Below are 13,995 nucleotides of genomic sequence, written 5' to 3' on the forward strand. Positions count from 1 at the left end.
GGGCAAGTGTGTAGGCTGTGAGAACAGTAGGCATAGCCTGGAGTGCACAGCTGAATGTGCTGAGGATGTTGGCTATTGTCCATTTTCCATCTTCGGGGGGGAACCGGGGTGTCAGTCATTTTCTTCACCAGGAACTCACGAGCCACAGTATATTCAGATTCAACCACATCAGTTCCAGCTAATACTAGGAGAGGGGTAACCTTTGATGGGTCCAGGAAATTATCCACGTCCTCTGGGTTCAAAGCAGCCAGTGCGCAAATGAGCTCGCTACTGCGCTCTCCAAAACACGCATTCATCTCTCCTTGCACAGCATCAATAACAATGTAAAACAATCTCATGAACTCAGTCTTTTCGTCTATGTCACTTTGTGGCTGACCAACTGTTTCTTCAACTGCAAATCAGCGAAGGTTCTTGTTAATTGTGCGTCTTCTCTTGCTTGGACCAGGGTCGGTCACCGGCACAGTCTCGGTAACAGATGCTGGAGGAGCGCAGATATCCCACAGTGCAGAAAACTCGTTTTCTGTGCGCAGTGTCTTCACGCAGTCAGAAGCGCTATTCACAAGTGTCACCGCAGTGAACAAGTCCATATCTTCTGACTGCAGCAGTCTGTTAGGTGGCTCGAAAAGTGACAACAGTTTCATAACAAGTAGGCCTGGGGCGGTAACCGGATTACCGCCATACCGCGGTCACGTGACCCATGCCGCGGGTCTGAGCTCCTCACCGTCATAACCGCAAAAAAAAAAAAAAAAAACTTGAAACATTGGCCTGCACCTGTGTGTTATGTGCGGATGTTATACACGCAGCTTGTTAACAACCGCAACTTGTTAACTGAACTTTAACTGATATGATTTTAATATTAAATTGTCATTGAGTAGAAATACAGGTGACGTTGTCTGTCACTCGTTTAAAGTAGAGTTGCTGTTCAAACGTGCTGAGAATCCTCCTTTTACGGAAGTAAAGATAACAACCATGCATTAGTAAAATGAATAATTGCTTTATAGGCTATAGTATATTTTTTATAGACGTGTAAAACCATATTTTGGCAGATTGTTTTTTACTTTCATTGTTTTTACTAGTTTGCCTGCCCATTTAGTCTTAATAATTAATGGAACCTAAACGAACTTGGCTTGCGGTTCTCGAAGGCAGCTCGAATCTTGGTCGGGCTCGAGACCCAATTCCAAGTAACAGAAGAGAAGAAAAATGCAGTGAAGGAGGAGAGATGCCAGAAGAATTGCGGCTGGGCGCAGATCGTTTACCATGATTAATGATGATTGACAAGTTTAGGTTCCTTTTAAATTTACGTTAAAAGTGTAGCCGTTAAAATATTATTAGCCTAATAGTTTATTTTGATCATGGTGCTACGATCGATGGATAATTCTGAAGTTGTTTTAAAGAAGAATAAAATAATTACTTTTCAGTCATTTGCGCTGTCACACATTTGAACGTCTCCGCATATGTACATCATTGCGACGTACATTTGCAAATGATTCATAAAGTCATACCTCCGCAATTCTTTAATCGATTGTGTTTTAAAAGTACTGTATGCTCAAACTCTAATGACAGCAATGTGATCACTGATGCGCTGGTAAAGAGAGAGAGGCGGAGAAAAAGAGAGAGAGCGCGGCTCTGTTAAAAAGTGGAAATGTTTGATGTTATTTGAAGTCGGCTCTTACAATACAAAATACCCGATTAAGCTATTACGTGGCTATTATACACATTTTTTCGGGACATTCTTGTGACCCGGTGGCAACTTGTCCACGACCCAGTACTGGGTCGCGACCCGGTGGTTGGGGACCTCTGATCTAGCCTACAACAGTGGCCATTTCTAAAGCAGGACACATTTCAAAAAGTTTTGCTTTTGCGTCTTCTTTCTCTGTTTGTGGAAAAAGACAGATGTTTATGGTAAGGGTCGAGGATAGAAGCGGTCTGTCCAAGCACGCGCAACAGAGGCGGACTGCCCAGGCGCGCGCGAGACAGACCGCGTCATCTTGCACACACAAACACACACGCGTCTCCGTGCAGCTTCCCAGCTATACTCAAGCACGGACACATATGCAGTACAAGTGATTTCTCATACAAATGTTTATTTTACCAGACCATCAGGGCAGCAATAATTTGCGTCAGTACAGGCTATTCACAAATTAAGGATAGAAAAGTGGCGAAATGTCTGTAGGCACGTGTGGACACGCACAACGCGTTAACATTTTTTTTAACTGATAATACTAATTGTTCAAGTTGGTGAATGTTGAAATGTGGAAGGAAATAAAATTCACTTTACATGTTCCTTAAGTAATTTGCACGTGTTTTGTATTAAAGATAAATAAATCATGCATGTTATTTAACTCATTGTCTTGCCAATAAACCGCAAAACCGCGGGAATTTGTTGATTACCGACCGCGGTAAAAAAAATCCAAACCGGCCCAGCCCTAATAACAAGGTGCGCAATGAAAAGAAAACTGCGCTGCGTAATGGCACGAAGCAGCCCCGTTGCCTCTACGCGCACCTCCGCTCCAAGGCCTCGTGTGTTTTCCACCTCGGTCAGTAATGTGGAAATGTCGTGAAAACTCTTTACCACAACTTTGACCGTTGCCAAGTGGCCAGTCCATCTCTGATCCAAGAGACGTTTCAGGGTATCACCTTCCCAGCAAGCAATTTTGCGGCTAATAGACGTCTAGTAGCCGTCTAAACACCCCCCTGACGTCTAGGCTAAAACAAGGCTAATTTTGGGCTGTCAGTGAAAATCTAGTAGACGTCTATCATAGCCCAAGAAATAGACTAGTCATCAAATAGACGGCTATTAAACGTCTACATATATACGTCTAATAGACGGTGAATGTGGGTCTAGGCTAAAACAAGGCTAATTTTGGGCTGTCAGTGAAAATCTAGTAGACGTCTATCATAGCCCAAGAAATAGACTAGTCATCAAATAGACGGCTATTAAACGTCTACATATATACGTCTAATAGACGGTGAATGTGGGTCTAGGCTAAAACAAGGCTAATTTTGGGCTGTCAGTGAAAATCTAGTAGACGTCTATCATAGCCCAAGAATAGACTAGCCGTTAAATAGACGGCTATTAAACGACTACACGTTTGTGTCTAATAAAGAACATAAGAATGGCTAAAGAATTCTTTTTAATCCATTAAAAAAGGTTCTCATAAACATGCAATCATGCAATTTATTACAAAAAATATTGTTAATACAATAGAAATTCAGATAAGACAAAATAAAGAAAAACTACTTTTAACAAAAAGAATAAAAACAGTAACAAAATAAAAGCATATATAACAAAATACAATTTTAAAAATGAAATAACATCTAAACATTAACAAACTATCTTGAGTTCACGTCAACTTATTAATTGTACTAATTTCTATACCCCCCCCCCCGTGCTCCCTGGTGCCTGTTTGAAATGCCCCCATTGCATCCTTCACTTCCAGTTCTGTTGCTGCTGGGAAGTTGTTCAACAGCATCTGCCAAATATGATATGAAAAGAATGCATGAGACAAGTATTTCTGCTTTATGTTAAATGTGATAGTCATTCTATTTTGAAAAAGTCATATATAAATATTGACAGGCAACAGTAATCATACCGTTCTCATTACTAACAGAAGTGCATGTTTCTCTGCGTGTGTTTAATGACATTTTTGGAACTAGCAAAAGAGGCTTAAAGGCAGGGTATCTGATTTTGATCCAGAATTTTTTTTTAGTTATGCTGGTTGAAAGTCTCCTCAAATATTGATAGCTCTCACTATGTTAAGTTGTCTAAATGTGTATTTTTATATATTTGTGTCATCTATAAAAGGCGTAGGACCAAAAAACGTTCAACAAATCATTGAACCCTGACCGAATGCAATAATTGGACGTGGGCATGGGCCAGTTACCGGTTTGAAGGTATACCGAGATTTTCAGAGTCAAGGTTTTAAAAAAACCACAAAAATTTTCTGTGATACCGTTTTCAATGTATGAACTGTGTTTACACAAAGTGAATTAAATCATGTAATTGAATTCATGTTTACATTTACACAGGGGCGGATTTAGTGATTTGGGGGCTCAAGGCGAACCATGTGTCGGGGCCCTAACTATGCACCCTTTATGCACCCTTTACTGTATTTTTCTCTTTTTCATCGCTATCTCTTTTTTCCTCTGAGTTACATAAGTTTCAGCCCCCAATGAGGTTGAGATTAATACTGTTTGATAATATGATTGGATTTTATACTAACCGCAGTACTACATAGTAAAAAAGACGTGTATAACAATTATGTACTTTTTATTTTACTTTGTGTACTTAATTTCTTTAATACATTTTCATTTAATGCCACATTACATACAAAATATATTTTAAATTAAAATACTTTGTATTCAAATGAACATAATATGATGAGAAGAAACATAATATGGTTTTAAAATAATGCAATCATAGGTGTTAAGAACTCGAAATAAGATAAACAAGGGGTGAAATTTGACTTTCTATATGGATGGTAAAGTGTCATGTATTGCTTCTGCATTACATTAGGTAAACAGTTTTTATATTATTGAACTATACAGATGTCATCTATGTACACATCTTGTACTTTGATGTTCGCTAGTGATATGCAGGGCAAAGCCGAAGCATGCTACCGTTTTCATATGAGATTTAAATGAGACTAAAGCGATCACGAATTCGTGTGCAGATTGGGGATGAATTACAATCTTTAGTGGTGCTTGGCAGACATTTCGGCGGACTAAAGCTTACTGTACCTGAGATTACACGCTAATATTATATAAACTGTAGATCCTGTGTTATTTGCGGAGCATACTTACCGGCAGACTATCAGTGTCCGTGGCCGAGAGAGAGCTGTGTCTGACGGAAAAGAGGTTGCTGAAAGCAGCACAGACCGTGGCAGTGTTTGTGTGGAGAAAAGCGGAGACTTTTGCAACATTTTTGTGTGAATCATCTTTTCTGCTCCATTGGTGTAGCTACGTTTCACTCTTAGTTTATTTCCTTGCAGCTTCGCTCTTTAATGTATCAAACTCACTCGCTGCTGCCTGCAGCTCTGCTCGCTTTGTTGATTTGAGCTACGCGCCGATATATCCGGTAGTGCATGGAATGATCCACTCTAAACTATAATGGGGGGCGCATTCATGCAGATGTAATAATAACGTTCAAACCTTTTATGGGAATATACTGAAAAACACAAAAGATGTTTAAATAGAATTCGTAATTAAACAAAATTATGATAGTTTTCTGGGAATCTTGATGATAAGCAGGGGCAAAAAGTGGCAGCTCACCAAGTACACCCCTGCATTTCGGGGCCCCTTGGTAAGGCGGGGCCCAAGGCAACTGCCGACCTTTGCCTAATGGTAAGTCCGCCCCTGCATTTACAATTGAAAGAATATTATCATTTAAAGGCTTTATTTTTACCTGGCATAAACGTTGTTTGTTGCTTAAAAATAAAATGTATTGTGTCCAGTTGAAAAGTTGATGTTTTAATATGCAGACATTTGAAAATGACACATTTTAGTGTCACAATGGCAATTGTAGCAGCCCGGTTGAAATAAAGTTGACTCTTGCACTGATGTTTGCGTTTGACTCTTTTTTCCAGTTTTAATTTCCTTAAAATGCACCTTATTTCACTTCACATTGCCTTTTTTGAGTCCACAACACCGTAAGAGCTAAAACACACAATAACATTCACAAATAATTAAGATATATACAAAATTAAAGTAAATACCCAGACAGCACACATACATCTGGCCGACGTTGTGCCGACTTTCAAAGTTCCATCGGCAAGATGTCGCTAAGGGAGCGTTTGCTCATTGGGAAGATGTCGTCTAGATGTCGGCATCTCGTCGCAAATGCCCTCGGGCCGATATTTAAACGATGCAATTTCAGCCGCTCTGCACGGGCTTTACCGGGCATTTATTTATTAATTTAAACCTTTATTCATTCACATTTATTCAGAATAATGTGCTTCTTTGCAATAATAACTAAAAACAAGTACACCACTGTCAATAACCGTTGCAAATTTATTCATTTGACAAATATAACACATAAACAACTTGGATAAATCAGTAACAGAATATTTAGATGTGTCACACATAAATTACATATTCTGTAACTATTATACACTGCTATACTACTGTGTAAACGTTTTACTTACACTTAACTTAAATATTTCTTATACCCTTCAAAATAATATACTCTTATATGATTCAATTACGTTTGTGGACAAAAATATAGTCTCAACATATACATTTATTTCAATTGAGAACTAAAATTTAATTTAAAACTTTTTCAAATTACTTGGACAAAATGGTAAAATAAACAAGTAATTCAAGCCCATAATACATGGAAATTTCTTTAAAAATATCTCAGGGTGAGATCTCAAAAAATTACTGAAAAAACCCAAGGGTATATATTTCAAATTCTAGGCAAAGGGTGGCTGCATTTGAAATGCTAAAATATAAAAGTTTGGATTTCAGAAGTTTTAGTCTCAAGATAATTCACATATGTTGTACAAATGGGAAAAACACGGCCTGCGAAAACCCAGCAAAGTATTTCTTTGTGACTTACTGTTTTCTACATAAAATCATCCTACACAATTCAGAAAACATTCTCTGAAAAATTAATCTTGACATCTTCAATACTGACTGAGTAAGGTCATGCCAAAGACTGAACTCAATGTTAAATCAGTAAATTCAAACTTTAGATGTCATAAGATGTTAAGACAGTAGCCTGGATTTCATATACAAGGTCACATATTTATGTATCTCAGAAATATATTGTAAATAATAATGTGCATGTACATAACAAAAACATTTAATCATAAAACATTCTCGTCAGGTCTTCTGTCTTTATTTTCTGCACTCGTCTCTGCAAGCAGTGCCTTTAAACCTTAGAGGTTCCTCTTTGTTGCCTTCGTTTCCTGTCCCGAACACCGCCTTTTAAACATCTGGACACCACTTCTTCCTCTCCATGGTTCCTCTTTGTTGCTTTAGGATCACCTAAATGGAAACATCCAACAAAAAATTATTAATCATACGATCACATTTTATATTTAAATTTAAGTGCCTATGGCAAACATGAACAATCGTGTATATTGGATAGATAATCAAAAAGTGGACCCACAAAGCATACAGTACTTTATGTAAGCATATAAAGCATCTGGTCTACTGTGTTGTTGCATTCCTGAATGTCTGGCTGTGCATTATAAACAGTGTTAATTCTTCTTTGCATCCTCAGCTACAGCTATACTTAAAATGAGTGCTATAGGAGGAATTAATGCAAATGTCTTGAAAATTATACATTTTATTGTTAGAGATATCTAAAGATAACAGTCACCCACTTGCTTACCACCAAACTGTGTTGAACAAGTGCTTGCATCGGTGTTCGTGTAATCGAGTAAAGTATAACCTTATTCACACAGCACTTTGGTCCCAGAAAATATCCGTAAAATTGGCAGAGAGGCATTTGTGTGAATGCAAACATGTGTCGTAGATGTTCTGGGATTGTTCCAGGAAAGAGGACCTAGTAACATTACTGTAAGATACCTGGAAAGCCCTCTTTGTGAATGAGAAGCAGAAACAATAGCGTAGTTTTGAAGTTATGGTTCAGCTCTTTAAAACAAGGGTTTTACAAAGGTCGGCAAACTGGACTGAAGCAGAGATCAAGGAGCTCGTCACTATCCACGCTGAAGCAGAGATCATTTAGCAGCATAACTGTTCTAGCGCATCAGGCGCTCACATGAGCTTATATTAAACAAAATACATGTGCGTCATCGCAACAAGATATACCGTTCAGCTCTTTAAAACGGGGGTTTAAATGAACATTTACATTCACGATGAGAAATGTCTGCAAACTGGACTAGGACAGAGTTCAGGGAGTTTCAAATATCCACTTTGAAATTGGGTTAATTCATGTGCATACTAGAACAGCGCATCACGCATTCCATTATAGTCTTATCATAAACTAAAATCCAGTCATCTGCAGAGAGATATAATCAATAATAACAAACCTTCAGACACTGTGGATAAAACCTATCAAGTGCAGGACTTTAAACCCATCATGTGTCTTTACGGCATAAACACAGATTCCGGAAAATCATTGGCAGTTTGAATGAACCAAAAATCTAATGGTCCTGGACCAAGTTTAAGTATAATATGAATGGGCCCTTCTTCAATGTATCGTGTCTAACAGATACCAAGTTGCAAAGTTTGTCTCACCTGTGGGCTACAACACTTAGTTCTGTCCTAGTATACGCCTTAGTCCTCGGTCTAGATCTCACCCAAACACTGTAAACGGAGCAGAACAGAAATGTTAATTTGTAAGTAGAAATGATAAGTGGACCCAGATTTGTTCCAGAATGTATTAAATGAAGTTAACATGGCCTGCTTTGTCTTAGATAAAGGATAAAATGCACTGTTAAATAAAAGACATTTTAAAAGGGTTGAGTTGTCTGAACAAAGTCATCTTGTTGCTTTGACGTCTTTGTTTTAGTTTATCTTTACCCTTCTGCTTGTTAACAGCACACATCATCAGTAATGTTCAATTATTACTTTATGCATTACTTTATTATTGTATTAATGTTAAACACACCTTCAGGATCGTCAGTGTACTCAAATAGATAAGACTGAGCAGTGTTGATTTACCACCAGGGATTTTGATCTGTAAATGAATTCAGTCAAAGCAACAAGATGACTGTCTGATGACTCAAATGAGTTAAAGGATTACTCCTCCCACCAAAATGAAAATTGACTGATTATTTAAATTCATGTCATCCAAGAAGTTATCTATTACTTTTTTAACAGAACACAATCAGAGTTATATTAAATAATTTCCTGGTTCTTTACATTTATATATTGTATTTATATTTTTGCTTTATAATGTCATTGACTGGGATCAATGTTTTTCAAAGCTTAAAAGTATATCCATCCATCATTAAAGTAATCCATATGTAACCAGTGGATTAATAAATGTCTTCCGAAGCGAAACAATACGTTTGTGAGAAAAACTATTCATATTTATTGCTTTTTGTGATAGAGACAAGACATTTACAAAGTTAAAAAGACAATTTAAATATGGCAGCACGTGTTATCGCATTGGATGTTATGCATCTCATGACTAGTCGTAATATGAATTGTGATGAAACGCAGTAGAGACACGTGAGAAACAATGCGATTGAGTTGTTGTAGTCTGTTTACATAACGTATGCATCGTAACTCGCTTAAAGCTTAAAATATAAAGTTTTTCTCCTAAGCCTATCATTTTGCATCAGAAGAACCACTGGGTTATATATGGATCACTTTAATGATGAATGGATGCACTTTTGGAACTTCAAAACATTGATGCCCAGTCAATGCCATTATTAAGCATTGAAGAACCAGGACCAGTGGCGGACAAGGACTTATTTTCCGAGGGCGCACAATGCAATGCGAAGCTCATCCCAACATGTATGTAGCCCGTAATGTGTGTGGTTCGTCATTTTAAAATATGTGTTAGGCGTGTCGCATGTGAATCACGTGTCATGTCAAAATAAGTGCCTGCTGCACACACGTCTGAAGGGTTTATGATAAAAGACACCTGCATTATCTCATGTGTAATCAGAGTTTAATGTTAAGTGAATGTGTTGTGTGTATTTTGTGAACGTGAGCATCTCTTTTATCATAAAAGGTTTTGACGCGTGTGCAGCAGGCACTTCTTTTGACAAGACACGTGATGCACATGGTTTACATGACGCAACAAACACATATTTTTGAAAACACGAGCAACACACATGACACTCTGAACACTTATTTTGAATTTGCACCCCTCAGAAGAGCAGTCATGAGCTGCCACTGGCCAGGACAGTATTTAATATAACTTTAATTGTTTTTGGCTAAAGAAAGAAAGACAAACATCTTGGATGACATGGGGTTGAGTAAATAATCCTTCAAAGCTAAAAGTTTACGTAAAAATGATAATTGTATCATTTACTCACCTTCATGTTGTTATAAACTTGCCAAAAATTCTTTAATCTGATAAATGATGTCAATCATACAGTTGATGGTACCCATTGACTTCCATAATAGGAAAAAGACATTTTATTGAAGTAAATGAGCAGCTGTGTACTTAACATGATTTATCAAAATATCTTGTTTTGTGTATATCACAATAAATAAACTCATGCCGGTTAAGAACATAAACAGGGCCTGTGTGATCACTAAAGCACAATAAAAAACATGTAAAGCTATCTTACCTTGAAATAAAATTTGACACAGACTACTGAAAATCTAATGAATGAAAAAGACAAAAAATAATATATTATGCACAAACGTTAAAAACAACATTGCAGTGTAGTGCTTAGTTTAATGTGTTTCAAATAAGTAAATTCAACTTACATTATTTGTATAGTATATATCAGTACAGTGACATGCACAAGTTTGGGCACCCCTGGTAAAAAAATTCTGTTAATGTAAACATTTAAGCGAGGGGAAGATGAAATGATCTCCAAAAGTATCCAAAGTTAAACATGAAACGCACATGATTACCACTGTATGTAGTCCAGTGCTGGGATCGTCTGAAGTCCTTGCAAGGGTTGATGTCATCTTTCCATTTGTGTTAGGTCATCTGACAGAGGCAGGATCCAGACTGCAGCTCACATAATTGCTAGTAGAAATAGAAAAGCAAATTGAGAAAATTTGCATGACTGCTGTTCATAGCTTTTTAGGTAGTGGATAGTTGTGATTATTAAGTTATTTATAACCTGAGGCAAAGGTTAGTGAATGCAATTATGTGTATGCTAGACTTAGAGCTGTTGTGTTTGGTCGATAGAATCGGCGGTGTCAATTTCAACGTCGATAATTAGTCAACATAAATATTGTGTCATCACGACAAAAATATAGTCTTTTCCCCTTTGACATGGCAGATTTAAATGCAGATTAACATTCACAATGAGAAATATCTGCAAACTGGACTGAAGAAGAAATCAGGGGGCTCGTCACTATCAGCTATGAACATTCACCAGCATAACAAAACAGCGTGTAACGCAGTGCTTCCCAATCCTGGTCCTCGAGCACCCCCTCCCAAAAACTTATTTAAAACACCTGATTCAAGTTATCAGCCTCCTTCCAAAATGGTAAACATGTCTCCTTAACAAGCTGATGAGTTAAATAAGGAGACAACTAAAAATTTTTGGGAGAGGGTGCTCGAGGACCAGGATTGGGAAGCACTGGTGGGAAGCACTGGTGTAACGCACTCCTTTATGATCTTATTAAACAAAAAAATACATGTGTGGTTTCTCGAGAGAGAAATCACGGATAAGCAAACTACAGATACTACAAAAAAACCTACCAAGTGCAAGACTTTAAATATGTCATGTCTTTATGGCATGTGTGTGAAAGCACAAACAAATCCAGAAAACTATTGGCAGCGTGAATTAACCAAAATCAAATAATCCCAAACAACTCCCGGATGTGTACTCTGTATTTTTTCCATAATATGTGAGTGAAAAGGGCTACAGACATTAACCATTCATTGAAAGCAAGTTGTCCACTGAACCTTAAATGTCCTTGTCAGTATCGGGAAAGCGGTCCTGAAACAAATATCCTCGTCGTAAGAGATGTACGGCGTACTGTCTCGAGTAAACATATGGAGTCCTTCTTTAGGATCTCTGACTGCCGCACTCTGATGTTGTTCACCTGGCGTGTAACACGACAACCCAAATTGTCTTCATTATCCCAGGCACCTGCACAGAAACATTGAGAACACAAGCACCAGGGAAGCAGTGAGTGTGCGTCTTACCTACACCTAATGTAGCGTGTACATGCCGGGCGATGGAGGCCCCGGTGATCCAAACATAGGGGGGATAATCAGTTATAAGTGAGTAACAGCTGGTTAAAAACAACTTACAGCAAATGATGTTGTGATCTGTTTTGCAAAGACATAAAACATAACAATTGAATATTACAGATTTACATAAATGATGTCCAGTTACACACACTAAAATGTCTTGAGGTGTCTGTTAGTGAAATACTTACACAACAGTGCCAATGACCTGTTAACACACAAGAAGAGAGGAAACATATATGAGGGAAATATTAGCTAAGGAAAAAGGCAAGAAATTTATTCAGTCATTTCCAGCCCTTGATGTGTTTAAAATCCACAGTATGGCAAATGACTATGATATGAAACACCTGTTCATTAAATCACTGTACATTTCATACATCTGATATACAATAACGTAAATCAGATTGCACTGTGCATAACAAAATGGTTGTCAAAGAAGCTGAACTAACTTACATAATGCCAATGTAAACATCTCTTGTTTGTGTTGTTTTTAAATTTGCTGCCATTGTAAGCACTCAAACTATCATAGAGATCATAATAATACACTTTATACAGTAACTAAAACTGCCAGAGCATCATAAATATATAGAGACAAAAAGCATATTATTCACACTCACTAAATGTGTTTAAAATGACAATTTACCTCAGACAAGATATTTGCAAAAGCTTTTCTAACAAACGGGACATCACAATTAACCATAATATTATGTTGATCATTTAAACATCAAACAAACACTCAAAATGAAATGAAACAACCCAAATTACTATGTTATTGAACTCAATTATATAATCATCGATAATCATCCTCATATTTTTCCTAAAATGTAAATTACCTCAGAATACTTCCAACTGCTGTTCAGAAAAGCAATGGCCATCTGCCTATTAAGTTCATCGTTTATATAGCAACAAAAACACAATACTGAACAAGTGAAAGGTATTCAGATTGATTTCAAGTACCATGTTTTTGTCATAGCATAAAAAATTAGACGAGAAATGACCTTTCTGTCCTCACGTTAACATTACCTCTAGTCGGTCAGACTCTACATAACAACAAGCTGACACGTATTGTTTTGCAGAAACATTTTAGAACAACTAAAAATAATGGAAATTATAATCTCTATTAAATAATACACAAACATTTTAGCAAAAATGCCTCAAATCTGAATAGCGCTGCTAGTACTACAAACGCATGACTTTATTAGCTGTACTGTAGTAGACGGAGTGCCTTATACTAACTTTTAAGACTTTTAATATAAGATTTTTGTCGAAAACTTACCTGAGCCACGTACGTCTGCGAAGTCAGCTCCCGCATTTTTTCCTTGTTCATGGCAAGACGAGACTGTAGTGGCTTCTCTGGGTTAAGGAATATATCGCCATCTGTTGGTTTGGCATGCTCATGACAATGCATCATACCGGGGTTTTGCGTGTTCGAGTTGACGTGGAATTGTCTGTTTTTTTACGAAGGAGGGGAACACAAAACAATGATACGTGTAAAACAAGCCAATAATCCCTTATTTGTCCTCACTTTCCCGAGTTGTCTTTTCTCTAACTTACTTGAGTATTAACGGCGGCTGGCAACCAGCGTATGTACATTACTGCCCCCTCCTGCTTCGGAATAATGGAACTTAGCAGCTGTGTGTCATTAAAAGCAAAGAAAGCGCTGCTATTTTATTTATTTTTACTTGTATATTATATTAAAACATTTACATTTACTTAACGGATTCCATTTTTCTCCACTTATTATCATTTACTTAGTTCTTGTACATACTTGATACACCCATGGTGTCGCCTTTGCTCTGGTGGGTTCACTGGGTTGCAAAGGGAGGAGTAACTGGGCACGCACCGACAGAGAGAAGCGCGGCATCGGCCTCCGGTATAGTTATCCGACCCAAAGCCGACGTAACAGACAAGCTTGATGAGCGGGAAATACCGTTGACTTGACTGAAGATTTGGCCGATGCCTGGCCGATACTTATTAGATGTTTCAGATAAGGAGGCCGACGTACGCTCTTGAGCCGACGTCGGGCAGACGTACGTGTGCTGTCTGGGTAATATGATATTTAACAGCAAACTATCACATTTTAAAGATAACATCTAATATAGACAATATAAAATTACTTGTATAACAAGAAAATACTTATAAGCAAGCACAAAGACTATATTAACTGTTAAAGTGCTTAAATACACGTG

General features: G+C 37.5%; 1 protein-coding gene and 1 long non-coding RNA gene across 8 annotated transcripts in view; both read right to left on the minus strand.

Annotated features, from left to right (window-relative positions):
- LOC135729598 (uncharacterized) overlaps positions 1–13,995 on the minus strand; it is a 548,602-nt gene that overhangs the window by 530,229 nt on the left and 4,378 nt on the right. The window contains exon 2 of one of the 3 annotated variants that reach the window (XM_065247396.2): positions 5,524–5,655. The exons of the other annotated variants lie outside the window; for them this stretch is intronic. The gene's annotated coding sequence lies outside the window, so the exon portion shown is untranslated. Of the gene's footprint in view, positions 1–5,523; positions 5,656–13,995 lie in introns of those variants that run through there. 3 annotated transcript variants of the gene reach the window in all.
- LOC135729532 (uncharacterized) lies at positions 6,733–13,625 on the minus strand. 5 transcript variants are annotated; one of them, XR_012335971.1, is made up of 11 exons: positions 13,575–13,625; positions 13,361–13,438; positions 13,083–13,254; positions 11,870–12,014; positions 11,519–11,705; positions 10,502–10,627; positions 10,360–10,411; positions 10,218–10,251; positions 9,960–10,038; positions 8,206–8,647; positions 6,733–6,987 (listed from the first exon to the last, which is right to left on the minus strand). It is a non-coding gene; the product is annotated as an uncharacterized lncRNA (long non-coding RNA). The 5 variants fall into 5 exon arrangements; XR_012335970.1 differs by lacking the exon at positions 13,575–13,625 and having other exon boundaries at positions 13,083–13,555; XR_010525693.2 differs by lacking the exons at positions 11,870–12,014; positions 13,083–13,254; positions 13,361–13,438; positions 13,575–13,625 and having other exon boundaries at positions 10,510–10,627; positions 11,519–11,830.

This window comes from Paramisgurnus dabryanus, chromosome 24 (assembly GCF_030506205.2).
Source record: "Paramisgurnus dabryanus chromosome 24, PD_genome_1.1, whole genome shotgun sequence".
Classification (NCBI taxonomy): domain Eukaryota; kingdom Metazoa; phylum Chordata; class Actinopteri; order Cypriniformes; family Cobitidae; genus Paramisgurnus; species Paramisgurnus dabryanus.